The following is a 13331-nucleotide window of genomic DNA, read 5'->3' as shown; positions in this document are numbered from 1 at the left end:
TGCAGTTTTCAAAATATCCCAAGCATCCCAAATTCGACCCTTCAACCATATTTTGGAGCCAAATTCTGGCTCTATGCACGTATTCGCAGTTTGAAATTACGAATTTTTACACCGAAAATACGCCAATTACTGAGAGCGGCGATGGGTCACATTTTGCCGAAACCCCCCCTACAGTTTTCAAAATATCCCAAACATCCCAAATTCAACGCTTGAGCCATATTTTGGAGTTAAATTCTTGCTTTCTGGACGTATTCGCAGTTTGAAATTACGACTTTTTACACCGAAAATATGACAATTACTGAAAGCGGCGACGGGTCACATTTTGCCCAAACCCCTTTGAAGTTTTCAAAATATCCCAAACATCCCAAATTCAACGCTTGAGCCATATTTTGGAGCCAAATTCTTGCTTTCTGGACGTAATCGCAGTTTGAAATTACGTCTTTCTATACCGAAAATATTCCACTTACTGAAATCAGAGATTGATCACTTTTTGCCCAAATCCTCCCTGCAGTTTTTAAAATATCCCAAACATCCCAAATTCGACTCCTGAACCATATTTTGGAGCCAAATTCTGGCTCTCTGCACGTATTCACAGTTTGAAATTACGACCTTTTACACCGAAAATATGTCAATTACTGAGAGTAGCGATGGGTCACATTTTGCCCGAACCCCCCATGCAGTTTTCAAAATATCACAAACATCCCAAATTCGACCCTTGAGCCATATTTTGGAATCAAATTCTGGCTTTCTGCTGGTATGCGCAGTTTGAAATTACGTCTTTCTATACCGAAAATATGCCAATTACTGAGAGTGGCGATGGGTCACATTTTGCACGAACCCCCCTTTGCAGTTTTCAAAATATCCCAAACATCCCAAATTCGACGCTTCAGCCATATTTTGGAGCCAAATTCTGGCTCTCTGCACGTATTCGCAGTTTGAAATTATGACTTTTTATACCGAAAATATGACAATTAATTAAAGTGGCGATGGATCACTTTTTCCCGCAACCCTCACTGCAGTTTTCAAAATATCCCAAACATCCTAAATTCGACCCTTGAGCCATACTTTGGAGCCAAATTCTGGCTCTCTGCACGTATTCGCAGTTTGAAATTACGACTTTTTATACCGAAAATGTGCCAATTACTGAGAGCAGCGATGGGTCACATTTTAGCCAAACCCTCCCTGTAGTTTTCAAAATATCCCAAATATCCCAAATTCGACCCTTGACCCATATTTTGGAGCCAAATTGTGGCTCTCTGCACGTATTCGCAGTTTGAAAGTACGACTTTCTACACCGAAAATGTGCCAATTACTAAGAGCGGCGATGGGTCACATTTTAGCCAAACCCTCCCAGCAGTTTTCAAAATATCCCAAACATCCCAAATTCGACGCTTAACCTATATTTTGAAGTCAAATTCTGGCTCTCTGCACGTATTCGCAGTTTGAAATTACGAATTTTTATACCGAAAATTTGCCAATTACTGAGACCGGCGATGGGTCACATTTTTTCCGTAACCCCCCTGCAGTTTTCAAAATATTCCAATATCCAAAATTCGACGCTTAACCCATATTTTGAAGCCAAATTCTGGCTCTCTGCACGTATTCGCAGTTTGAAATTACGAATTTTTATACCGAAAATATGCCAATTACTGAGAGCCGCGTTGGGTCACATTTTGCCCAAACCCCCCCCCCCCTGCAGTTTTCAAAATATCCCAACCATCCCAAGTTCAACGCTTGAGCCATATTTTGGAGCCAAATTCTGGCTTTCTGGACGTATTTGAATTTTGAAATTACGACTTTTTACACCGAAAATATGCCAATTACTGAGAGCGGCGATGGGTCACATTCTGCCCAAACCCTTTGAAGTTTTCCAAATATTCCAAACATCCCAAATTAGACCCTTGAGCTGTATTTTGAAGCCACATTTTGGCTTTCTGCACGTATTCGCAGTTTGAAATTACGACTTTTTATACCGAAAATGTGCTAATTACTGAAATCGGCGATGGATCACATTTTGCCCCAACCCCTCCCTGCAGTTTTCAAAATATCCCAATCATCTCAAATTCAACGCTTGAGCCATATTTTGGAGCCAAATTCAGGCTCTCTGCACGTATTCGCAGTTTGAAATTACGTCTTTTTATACCGAAAATATGCCAATTACTGAGAGACGCGATGGGTCACATTTTGCCTAAACCCCCCCTACAGTTTTCAAAATATCCCAAATATCCCAAATTCGACCCTCAAGCAATACTTTGGAGCCAAATTCTGGCTCTCTGCGCGTGTTAGTAGAATGAAAATACGACTTTTTATACCGAAAATATGCCAATTACTGAGAGCGGCGATGGGTCACACTTTGCCCAAACCCCCCCTGCAATTTTCAAAATATCTCAAATATCCCAAATTCGACCCTTGAGCCATATTTTGGAGCCAAATTCTGGCTCTCTGCACGTATTTGCACTTTGAAATTACGACTTTTTATACCGAAAATATGCCAGTTACTGAATAGTACAGTACAATTACTGCCTGCCTGCCTGCCTGCTTAAACTTGTCCACTCAATATGCTGTTGAATATCAATCTCCAGTGTTCACTTCCCGTTAATTCATACAGTATTAAACAAATGAATCATTAACAAACCTTTAAACATTTCAAGCACCTACATTCTTTCTAACATGAATCACAATAACTAATATACTCAACTCAGCCCCAAACACTTTTCTTATTCCGTCCTAAACACCTTACCATATATAACCTATCTCAAAAAAGTAAGTTTAAATACCTAACTGCCATCTCTCCCTTCCCCCCCCCTCACCCCCCCTACCCATGACTACCCACAGGACAGGGAAGCTACCCACGATAGCTCCCCTGAACCCCCCTACCACCAACCTTCCCCCAACAGTGGCCGCCATATCCCTACTCCCCCCCCCCCCCACCCCCACTGTTATCCCCCCCCCCCCTCAATTCCCGTCAAACAGAGAAAAAGGCGGCGATAAGGCTATATTTTCCCAGCAAACCGTTCGCCTCTTTTGGACACACAACACTAAATATTAATTAATACACACTTTTAAACATACACATGTCAGTCAGTTAGCCTAAATTCTCCTATATTCTTTCATTCATGACACTGCTTCACTGGACAGCAACCTCATCGAATAACGCTGCCATTTATTTTTAACTGTCAATACAAACTCACAACTTCATGTCAGTCATTGCAATTGTTTATAAATAGACACTACCTCTCCCCGCTTGCTCCGAGGTATAAATACAGGTGCCAAATTTGATTCAGAAGGCAACTCCAGCGTGGCCTAGTCGGATAGAACATGTTCTTAATCCGGATAGACCTGCGTTCGAGCCTGTCGCAACGGTTGCAACTACAGGGCACAGATAGATTTCTGTGATGTCCTCTCCTGTAGAAGCATCAGTTTCGATAGTTTCTCTGGATAGCCGAAATTGATTGACTGCCCCTTGGAATGTGGGGAAGGGTTGAAATCCGGGGGCCCACGGACGGATACCTGGATCCACTGACCTCGGTCAGGTCTTTCAATCCACCTGGATTTCAGGTGGGGAGAAGGGAGGCAATTTGGGTCGACACAAATGGCTTCCTGGACCCAGAACCCCATGGATACACATGTCCGTGTATCCATGGAAACATGTCCGTGTATCACAGACAATCACAGAGAGTCACACGGATTGATCACACGGATACATTTCCGTGTGATTGGTGAATCCGTGTGATACGGGATTCGAAACTAGGTGGGTGGGGATAAGGGAGGCAATTTGAGGGGACACAAATGGCTTCCTGGACCCAAAACCCTAAATCCCTAAGATACACGGAAATCCCTAAGATACGCGGATAACTTCGTGTCACAGGTAACAGAGGGACGGAAGGGAGGGAGAGAGGAAGGGAGGAAGGGAGGTAGGGATGAAGGAGGGAGGAGGGAGGGTATAATTAAATTACAATTTTTTTTCTTATTTTTTTACAATTTTATTTTCTTGATAAAAATAAATCATTTTAATTTAATTTAACTCCAATTTAACAAGACTTAGATTTTTTAGATTTAGAGTCTAAATTTAAATGGAGTTTATTTATTACTTAAATGGATTAAATATTACTTGTATATAACAGCAACGGCCTAATTTTGCTTGTTTTTTTTTATTATTTATTTTTTATATTTTTTAAAATATTATTATAAAATATTATTATAAAATATAAAATATATTATATTAAATAAAAGATAAACTTGTTCCTTAAAAACCTTTATAAACCTTTGATAACTATAGGTTATAAATAATAAGAATATAAACTCCATTAGGCAGTTAGGTTAGGTTAGGTTTTAGGTTAGTTTAAGTTAGAGGTTAGCTTAGGTTTTAGGTTAGTTTATAGGTTAGGATTAGGTTTAGGTTCCACACTCGAACACTATATCTTGGATTGTTGTAAAATTGAGCCTTTTGGAGATAAATCTGGGCTCACTCTGTATGATATGGCAACCTATCTTATTACCATGGATAAATTACCTGAAATCCTTGCACTGTACCCACATTTTGCTTGCAGTAGATGAACGACATATGAGACTCAGAAACAAGTAGTGTATTGTGAGGACTAATAATAAACAGAAGCTCCCCCTATGACTGTAATATCCCCATTGGCCAAACTATTATGTATTAACGACAAGACCTACCATTAATGTATGATGACTTACTGTAAATATGTAGCTCTTGTAATAGCACTTTCTCTGTAACTAGCTGACATTGTATCTATAAGGTGAATACCTATAAGGATTGAAGAAATTGTTTATGTAATAATCTAAGATGAGGTCTGATAAAGACCTTTTGTGCCCTCTGTAATGCTTTTGCGCTACCGCTCACAGGATGAGTATGGGGTGCACAATAAACTAGCCGCCTTCGGCGGCAACAATCTTATTTCCCAACATTAGGTTGGGAAATAAGCCAGGAGTCACTGCTTTAAACAACCGACGGCTAAAAGGACTCACTCCAAGATTAATGCTCGATCCTGCTGGCACAAATAGGTGAGTACACATAAATGAATGACTTGTTCCTTCACGACTGACAATCGGGGATTCAAGGGTTCGAATCCCGGTCGGACAGGGTTGTTATTGTTGGTAGCGTTTTCTTTCACTTAATGCCTCTATTCACTTAGTAGTAAATAGGTATCGAGGAGTTAGTGAGCTACTTGCATCCTGGTGAGTTAGCGAGGGTTAGTCACTAGGTGGACCTTGTGGGGGTAGGTGTTATAAGCCTAACATGTGTATATATAATCTGCCTGTCCCCCGAGTCAATGATGTTACATTTATTAACTAAATGAAGCCTAAGAGAGCATATCTTTATTATGAGATTAGGAGAGCCTAAGATTAGTCATTTATTCTTTGAAGAGTTTTGCTTAGGTTGTTTAATTACCGGTAAGTGGGTGGCATTTGTATGCAATTTGTGCGAAATCAATAGCATGCCAACATTTCCATTTTGGAGCAACAGTCCATTTGTTGTTGGTTACATGTTGACTAAATAGTTGCTATAAGCACTATCATTAATAGAGAATTAGCTGGTATGTGTGAGTATCCTCCGCCACAGTTACCATTATCTTGACCCACTCATTCCCTAACTCACTGACATGTGATTGGCTACTATTTGTATATAATAGCAACAGCCTTACTTTGACTTTTTTTTTACATTTTTGCACCTTGAGAACACTGCTTCTCACCACATCAGCCAAGTTAAGAAACGTTGACTTTGGTTAGTACTTGGATGAGTGACCTGCCTGGGAACACCAACTGGTGCGGATGATGGTATTCATATTTGGGCAGTCTTCGTGGGTCAATGTGTGTGTGTGTGTGTGTGTGTGTGTGTGTGTGTGTGTGTGTGTGTGTGTGTGTGTGTGTGTGTGTGTGTGTGTGTGTGTGAGTGTGTGAGTGTGTGTGTGTGTGTGTGTGTGTGTGTGTGTGTGTGTGTGTGTGTGTGTGTGTGTGTGTGTGTGTGTGTGTGTGTGTGTGTGTGTGTGTGTGTGTGTGTTTGTATGTGTGTTGTGACGGTGTTCCCCCCCTTATATTTCTCCCACGCCTGCAGTAAGAGTCATGTCCACTTTACCCAAGAGTTCTCTACGTCGCAGGCATCAATTTGATACATGTGGGAGAATGGTGTGTTCTCGGAGAGCCGAGAAATTTGTGAAACAATAATATTTTGGCCTGTGGTTTAGGCCCTTTAGGAAGCCAAGATGGCGCTGGCTCTCCTGTTTCCCCGCCAAAACGGTGTGACGTCAGTGACACCGGATTGGTCACCGACAGCAATGTGGCTTCAGGGAGCCAATGAAAACCTCCCGTGGCGAAAGTGACGTCACGAAGGAAAGGAGGTCCGGGCAGCGCGCCGCGTTGGCGCCATCAGTCAGACACGACACGTCAAGGAGGTTGGACGTGCGACGATTGGTCCTGTCAGTTTGACAGTTGTTTCCCGCTCCCGTGGAATTTACGCGTCACCTGAAGTCTGCCAGTACTCTGTGAGGTCTTCCTTAGTTCATGTGTTGAACCAGAGAGGGAATCGACGGTTATTGAGCAACAAGTGCTCCAGGACAGGTACTGTGCAAGAAGAAGTGAAGTCTGTTCAGTGACGTAGTCGACGTCTGAGGCAGTTCACCCATTCGTGACGGCGTAGTGGCTGACCAGAGCCACTGGGTAGCAGAGGAAGACGAGGACTATTTGGGAATCCGGACGACTGCAGCCGAGAAGTAGGCGGACAGCCGTAGCTGGGAGAGGTCGACGGCCAGGAGACCGACTCCAACCCTACAAGAAGTCGAGGAGGAATGCACCAAGGCACAGTTACAGGCAATAGCAGACCATTTTGGAATAAAGCTGAGATCTGCCAGAGTGGGAGAAAGAAGATTGGAGATAATGGCACAGCTCAGGGCACGAGACGAAGCTTTGGGGGAGGAACGGCCCCAAACACCTGCCAGTGTGGGAGAACACCTGAGCATTGGTGGAAGCAGCAGGGGATCCAGCGGCAGCAGGCACAGCGTTAAGCTGGAAATAATGAAGTTGCAGCTGGAAGCACAACTGAAGCATGAGGAGCGAGTAGCACAGCAGCGCAAAGAAGAGCGAGAAGCAAAAGCACAGCTGAAGGGTGAGGAGCGAGAGGCACAGCAGCGCAAAGAAGAGTGAGAAGCAGAAGCACAGCTGAAGCGTGAAGAGCGAGAAGCACAGTTGAAGCGTGAGGAGCGAGAAGCACAGCAGCGCAGGGAAGAACAAGAGCGAGAAGCACAGCTACGCAGGGAAGAACACGAGCGAGAAGCTAGGATGAGACAACAGGAAATAGAAGCCAACAAGGATGTGGAGCTGGATCGAGCTGAACTAGGACTAGGTGCCCCTGCTCCGCCGCAACAGGAAGACCGACGAGTGAGGGAACGAGATCTGCCGGTCTTTGTGCCTAATGAAGCCGAAAGTTTCTTCGACCATTTTGAGAGGGTTGCTGCTTTGAAGAGGTGGCCGAGGGCGGAGTGGGCGGAGCTAGTTCAAGGGAGACTCACAGGTGAAGCTCGTGAAGCCTACACTATGCTCGACTTCCAAGAATGCACCAACTACGATGCGGTAAAGAGAGCTGTGCTCCATTCCTTCAAGCTCACGCCGGAATGTTACAGGAAGAGGTTCAGGGAATGTACCCGTTCGCCAGGAAAGTCTTATGCGGAGACGGCGAGGGACATGGAGAGAAAGTTCCTTAAGTGGCTGGACTCTGAAGGAAGGAGGTCGGTTGAAGAGGTCAAGGAGCTAATGGTTATGGAAAAGTTTATGTCCGTGCTCTCTCCTGAGATCAGGGTGAGAGTAAAGGAGGCGGACATAAAGGATCTGAGGGCCGCAGCCGACAGAGTCGACATGCTAGAAGAAGCATTACGCCCACGTCGAGAGGGACAGCACCGATCACCCGTATACTCCGATAACAGTAGGAATTATAGGAGGACGGATAGATGGAGGACAGGAGCGAGTTCCCCCAAGTCCCACCTCTCGAGTTGGGACAACAGAGGATCAAAAGGTGCTGTAGAGCCGATAAAGAAGAACCAAGCGGAGAGCTCAGGAGCTGTTGCTGCGACAAAGGAGTCGACAAATGGTGCGAGAAAGACACAGGGAGCGACGGCCTCTGGAGGCAGCGCTAAGGCGAGTGGTGGCGGATGGTCTCCGGCGAGGGTCCGCTGCTACAACTGCGGAATAATCGGACACGTCGCGCGGGAATGCAGACGCCCTAAGCAGCGGGGGCACGTTGCTTTAGTGAGGTTCGAGGACCAGATGGCCGAGAGGGTGCGGGATGAACCCGTGCTGAGTGGGGAGAAGAGAATTCACCCATTCGTGTGTCAGGGAACCGTAAGGATGGAGGACGCAGACCCCATCCCAGTGAAAATATTGAGAGACACTGGGGCCGATTTTACCCTGGTGAGTGAAACCCTGTTCCCCGAGGGTTACGAGAGTACCAGTGTGGGGGTGGCAAGTGTGACCACTGTGGGAGGCCCAGTGAGGATGCCCCTACACCAGGTAACTTTGAATTCCGATTATGGCTGCCAGACCCTTGTGGTGGGGGTCTGTACATCAATGCCCAAGATGGAGGCACAGGTCATCTTGGGAAATGACGCATGTGGAGGATATGTCCTCCCGAATCTCGTGAAAGGCGAAGAGTGCCTAGAACAATACAAGGAGACAGGCGGAGTGTTAAACGCCTGTGGGGACGAGAAGGGAATCGCCCCGGTGGCGTTCCCAGTTTGTGCTGTGATGCCGAGACAATGCGAAGAACAAGGAGGTTGTGGATCTGATGGGGCTGAGGAGACGTCCGACAGCCTGGGAATAGATCACCTCTTCATAGGACCCGGAGAACGAGCGGAGGGCGAAGACAGCCCAAATGGTGAGTTGCAGGTGACCCTCACCAGTTCTCTAGGGGTAGACCGCACCCGTCTTGGAGAGTTGCAGCAGATGGAGTTCCCCGAATTGATTAGTGAGGCCAAAGGAGGACGTGTTGGTCCTGAGAGGGCTACCCATTTTTACATTCAAGACGGCATGCTGATGAGACAGTGGAGACCTGTGAGGATGGAGGCCAGAGAAGAGTCTCTAAGTACGAGGCACCAGGTAGTGTTGCCGGCCCAGTGCAGAGCGGCCGTGTTGGACCTATCGCACTCCGTGGACTCTGCAGGTCACCTGGGGGTGACCAAGACGCTGCGAAGGATCAGGGATTATTTCTACTGGCCAGGTATGGACGCCGAAGTGAGGCGCTATTGTAAGACGTGCTTACCATGCCAGAGGGCAGGGAAGAGCCAATCCGCGATACCGAAGGCCCCATTGATCCCTGTTCCAGCGTTTGGTCCTGCATTCGAGCGTCTGTTAGTTGACGGAGTGGGTCCTTTGCCAAGAACGAAGCGAGGGAATACCTACCTGCTGACGATAATGTGTGCGTCCACCAGATTTCCAGAAGCCGTCCCGATGCGACGTTTGACGTCGAAAGGAGTAGCCGGCCAACTACAACGATTTTTCTCTTGGGTGGGGATGCCCAGAGAGATTCAGACAGACTGCGGAAGTATATTTCAGTCTAAGTGGTTCCGACAGACGGTGACAGATTGGGGAGTGACTCAGATTCGGTCGTCGCCCTACCGACCACAGTCGCAAGGAGCGATCGAAAGATTTCATTCCACCTTGAAGACCATTCTGAGAGTATTCTGCGCAGAACAGGGGGCTGAGTGGGATGAGGCTGTATACCCCGCGTTATTTGCCATACGTAACGCGGTGGTAGAATCATTAGGATTCTCACCATTCCAGCTAGTGTATGGACACGAGGTGCGAAGTCCTCTGTCCATGCTGAGGGAACAATGGACACCGGGAGCGACCGTGGGAACGGTGAATGAATATGTCCAGAAGTTCAAAGAACGTCTCACTCTAGCGAAGGAACTAGCTGGGAAACACCTGAAGGAGGCGCAGCGTAAGATGTCGGAGTGGTACGACAAGAGAGCTACGCAGAGGGATTTCCAAGTCGGGTCCCAGGTGATGGTTTTGCTGCCAGGTAAAGGTAGGATCACCGAGTCGCGGTTTGAGGGACCATACCAGGTGCTATGGCGGTTGGGTCCTGTGTCGTACGAAATTGGGAAGCCGGACAGACCCCGCAAGAAGCAGGTGTGTCACGTGGACCGCCTGAAACCTTTCTTCCCTGTGGAAGGAGGAGCCGCCAGGCAGGACGGAACGGTGACCCGAGAACCCCAGCAGAAGACAGTTCTGTGCGTGCAGGTGGACCAAGAACTCCCGGAGGAGGAAGGAAAGTGGTCCAGGGCGGATGGCACCCGTCTCACCAACACTGAGAGTCTGGCGAAGATCAAGGACAAGCTACTACATCTGGAAGGGCGACAGAGCGCGGACCTGACGAACCTACTGAGGGAGTATGCCTCCCTCTTTACCGACGTGCCCCGACGACACAAGAGTGTGACGCACGGGGTGGAGGTGAGGGACGCCAGGCCCGTCAAGCAGAGCGCATATAGGGTGAGCCCGGAGAAGCGAGAGCTGATGAGAAAGGAGGTGGAGTATCTCCTTGAGAACGACCTTGCGGAGCCCAGTAAAAGTGAGTGGAGTTCCCCATGCTTGTTGGTGAGGAAAAGCGACGGAACCTACCGCTTTTGTACAGATTACAGGAGGGTGAACTCCATCACAGTGGCAGATTCTCACCCCATGCCAAGGGTGAGCGATTGCATTGACCAGGTGGGCAGTGCAAGGTACGTATCCAAGGTAGATCTACTCAAGGGGTACTACCAGATCTCTTTGACTCCTGAGGCCAGGAAGATATCAGTTTTCGCAACTCCTGACGGGCTGTACCAGTACAAGGTGGTGCCCTTTGGAATGAAAAACAGCGGCAGCTGCTTCCAGCGTATGATGAATGAATTGCTAAGGGGCGCCGCAGGCTGTACAGTTTACATCGATGACATCGTCGTGTACGCCGACGATTGGAAGACGCATTTGGAGAGACTCAGAGAATTGTTCAGAAGGCTAGAGGAGGCTAACTTGACTGTAAATTTGGCCAAGAGCGAGTTTGGGAAAGCTCACTTAGAGTACCTTGGTTTTGTCATTGGCCAAGGTGAAGTCACCCCTGTTGATCACAAAGTAACAGCCATTAAGGAATACCCCGTGCCCAGAACGCGTAAAGAGTTGCTAAGGTACCTCGGGATGATAGGGTACTATCGTGGGTTCTGCAGGAATTTCTCCACGGTAGCGCATCCCTTAACCGAGCTACTCTCCAAGAATGTACGATGGAGATGGGGAGACGCCTACCAAGAGTCTTTTGAAAAGACCAAGAAATTGTTGACGGAGGCCCCGGTATTAATATCTCCAGATTTTTCAGCCGGATTCATCCTGTACGTAGACGCCAGCGACGTTGGAATAGGGGCCATGTTGGCTCAAGAAAGGAGTGAAGTACATAGGCCAGTAGCGTTCTACTCAAAGAAGTTTGTAAAATACCAACGGGCCTATAGCACCGTTGAGAAAGAGGCATTGGCGCTAGTGATGGCCCTGAAGCACTTTGATGTGTACGTGGGAGGAGGGGCGAGACCTGTTCTGGTGTACACAGATCACAACCCTCTCACCTTTTTATACAAAATGAAGAACTCCAACCAACGCCTGACGAGGTGAGCGTTGTTACTGCAAGAGTACCGGCTGGAAATCAAGCACATCAAGGGGAAGGACAACGTAGTAGCAGATGCCCTATCCCGTATACACTAACCAGACATGACTCTTATTTTAAGGCGAGGGGTATGTGACGGTGTTCCCCCCCTTATATTTCTCCCACGCCTGCAGTAAGAGTCATGTCCACTTTACCCAAGAGTTCTCTACGTCGCAGGCATCAATTTGATATGTGGGAGAATGGAGTGTTCTCGGAGATCCGAGAAATTTGTGAAACAATAATATTTTGGCCTGTGGTTTAGGCCCTTTAGGAAGCCAAGATGGCGCTGGCTCTCCTGTTTCCCCGCCAAAACGGTGTGACGTCAGTGACACCGGATTGGTCACCGACAGCAATGTGGCACAGGGAGCCAATGAAAACCTCCCGTGGCGAAAGTGACGTCACGAAGGAAAGGGGGTCCGGGCAGCGCGCCGCGTTGGCGCCATCAGTCAGACACGACACGTCAAGGAGGTTGGACGTGCGACGATTGGTCCTGTCAGTTTGACAGTTGTTTCCCGCTCCCGTGGAATTTACGCGTCACCTGAAGTCTGCCAGTACTCTGTGAGGTCTTCCTTAGTTCATGTGTTGAACCAGAGAGGGAATCGACGGTTATTGAGCAACAAGTGCTCCAGGACAGGAACTGTGCAAGAAGAAGTGAAGTCTGTGCAGTGACGTAGTCGACGTCTGAGGCAGTTCACCCATTCGTGACGGCGTAGTGGCTGACCAGAGCCACTGGGTAGCAGAGGAAGACGAGGACTATTTGGGAATCTGGACGACTGCAGCCGAGAAGTAGGCGGACAGCCGTAGCTGGGAGAGGTCGACGGCCAGGAGACCGACTCCAACCCTACAAGAAGTCGAGGAGGAGCACGGACCTGCAGGGAAGAAGGCACGGAGACGACGCGCTAAACGGTGGGACAGCGATTGGGTTCCTGGAGGACACGACAACGTGTGTGTGTGGGGGCGTTCCCGACACGAGGACCAGGAGCTACAAAACTCAACTCTCATCGCAGGATAGGTGGAAGTAGGTGTTTCTAGTTTCCCTCCCCATTCCCCTTTAGTCAGCTATATTATTCAGCTATATTATTTAGCCTGAGGATTTTGAATGTCGTGAGCAAGTCTCACCTATGTCACAGTAAGGCAACCCTACAAGAAGTCGAGGAGGAGCACGGACCTGCAGGGAAGAAGGCACGGAGACGACGCGCTAAACGGTGGGACAGCGATTGGGTTCCTGGAGGACACGACAACGTGTGTGTGTGGGGGCGTTCCCGACACGAGGACCAGGAGCTACAACTCAACTCTCATCGCAGGATAGGTGGAAGTAGGTGTTTCTAGTTTCCCTCCCCATTCCCCTTTAGTCAGCTATATTATTCAGCTATATTATTTAGCCTGAGGATTTTGAATGTCGTGAGCAAGTCTCACCTATGTCACAGTAAGGCACCAGTGTGCAGAATAGTACTATCAAGAGTACTCACGATACTTATATATATTATTATTGGTGTGTACAGGCACCCGGATTAAGTGATGAATTTACTGTGTTGAGAATTCTTTCATGAGACTTTGACGTGAACATGTAGTGAGAAATTATATATAATATTATGTCAGTATTTGGAAGTTAGGCTATGTGCCCAGTAACTATTTATTTACCATTTATTGATGTCTGATA

Source organism: Procambarus clarkii, chromosome 44 (assembly GCF_040958095.1).
Source record: "Procambarus clarkii isolate CNS0578487 chromosome 44, FALCON_Pclarkii_2.0, whole genome shotgun sequence".
NCBI classification, from domain to species: Eukaryota; Metazoa; Arthropoda; class Malacostraca; order Decapoda; family Cambaridae; genus Procambarus; species Procambarus clarkii.
The sequence above is the reverse complement of the archived record's forward strand: the minus strand, read 5'-3'. Positions refer to the sequence as shown.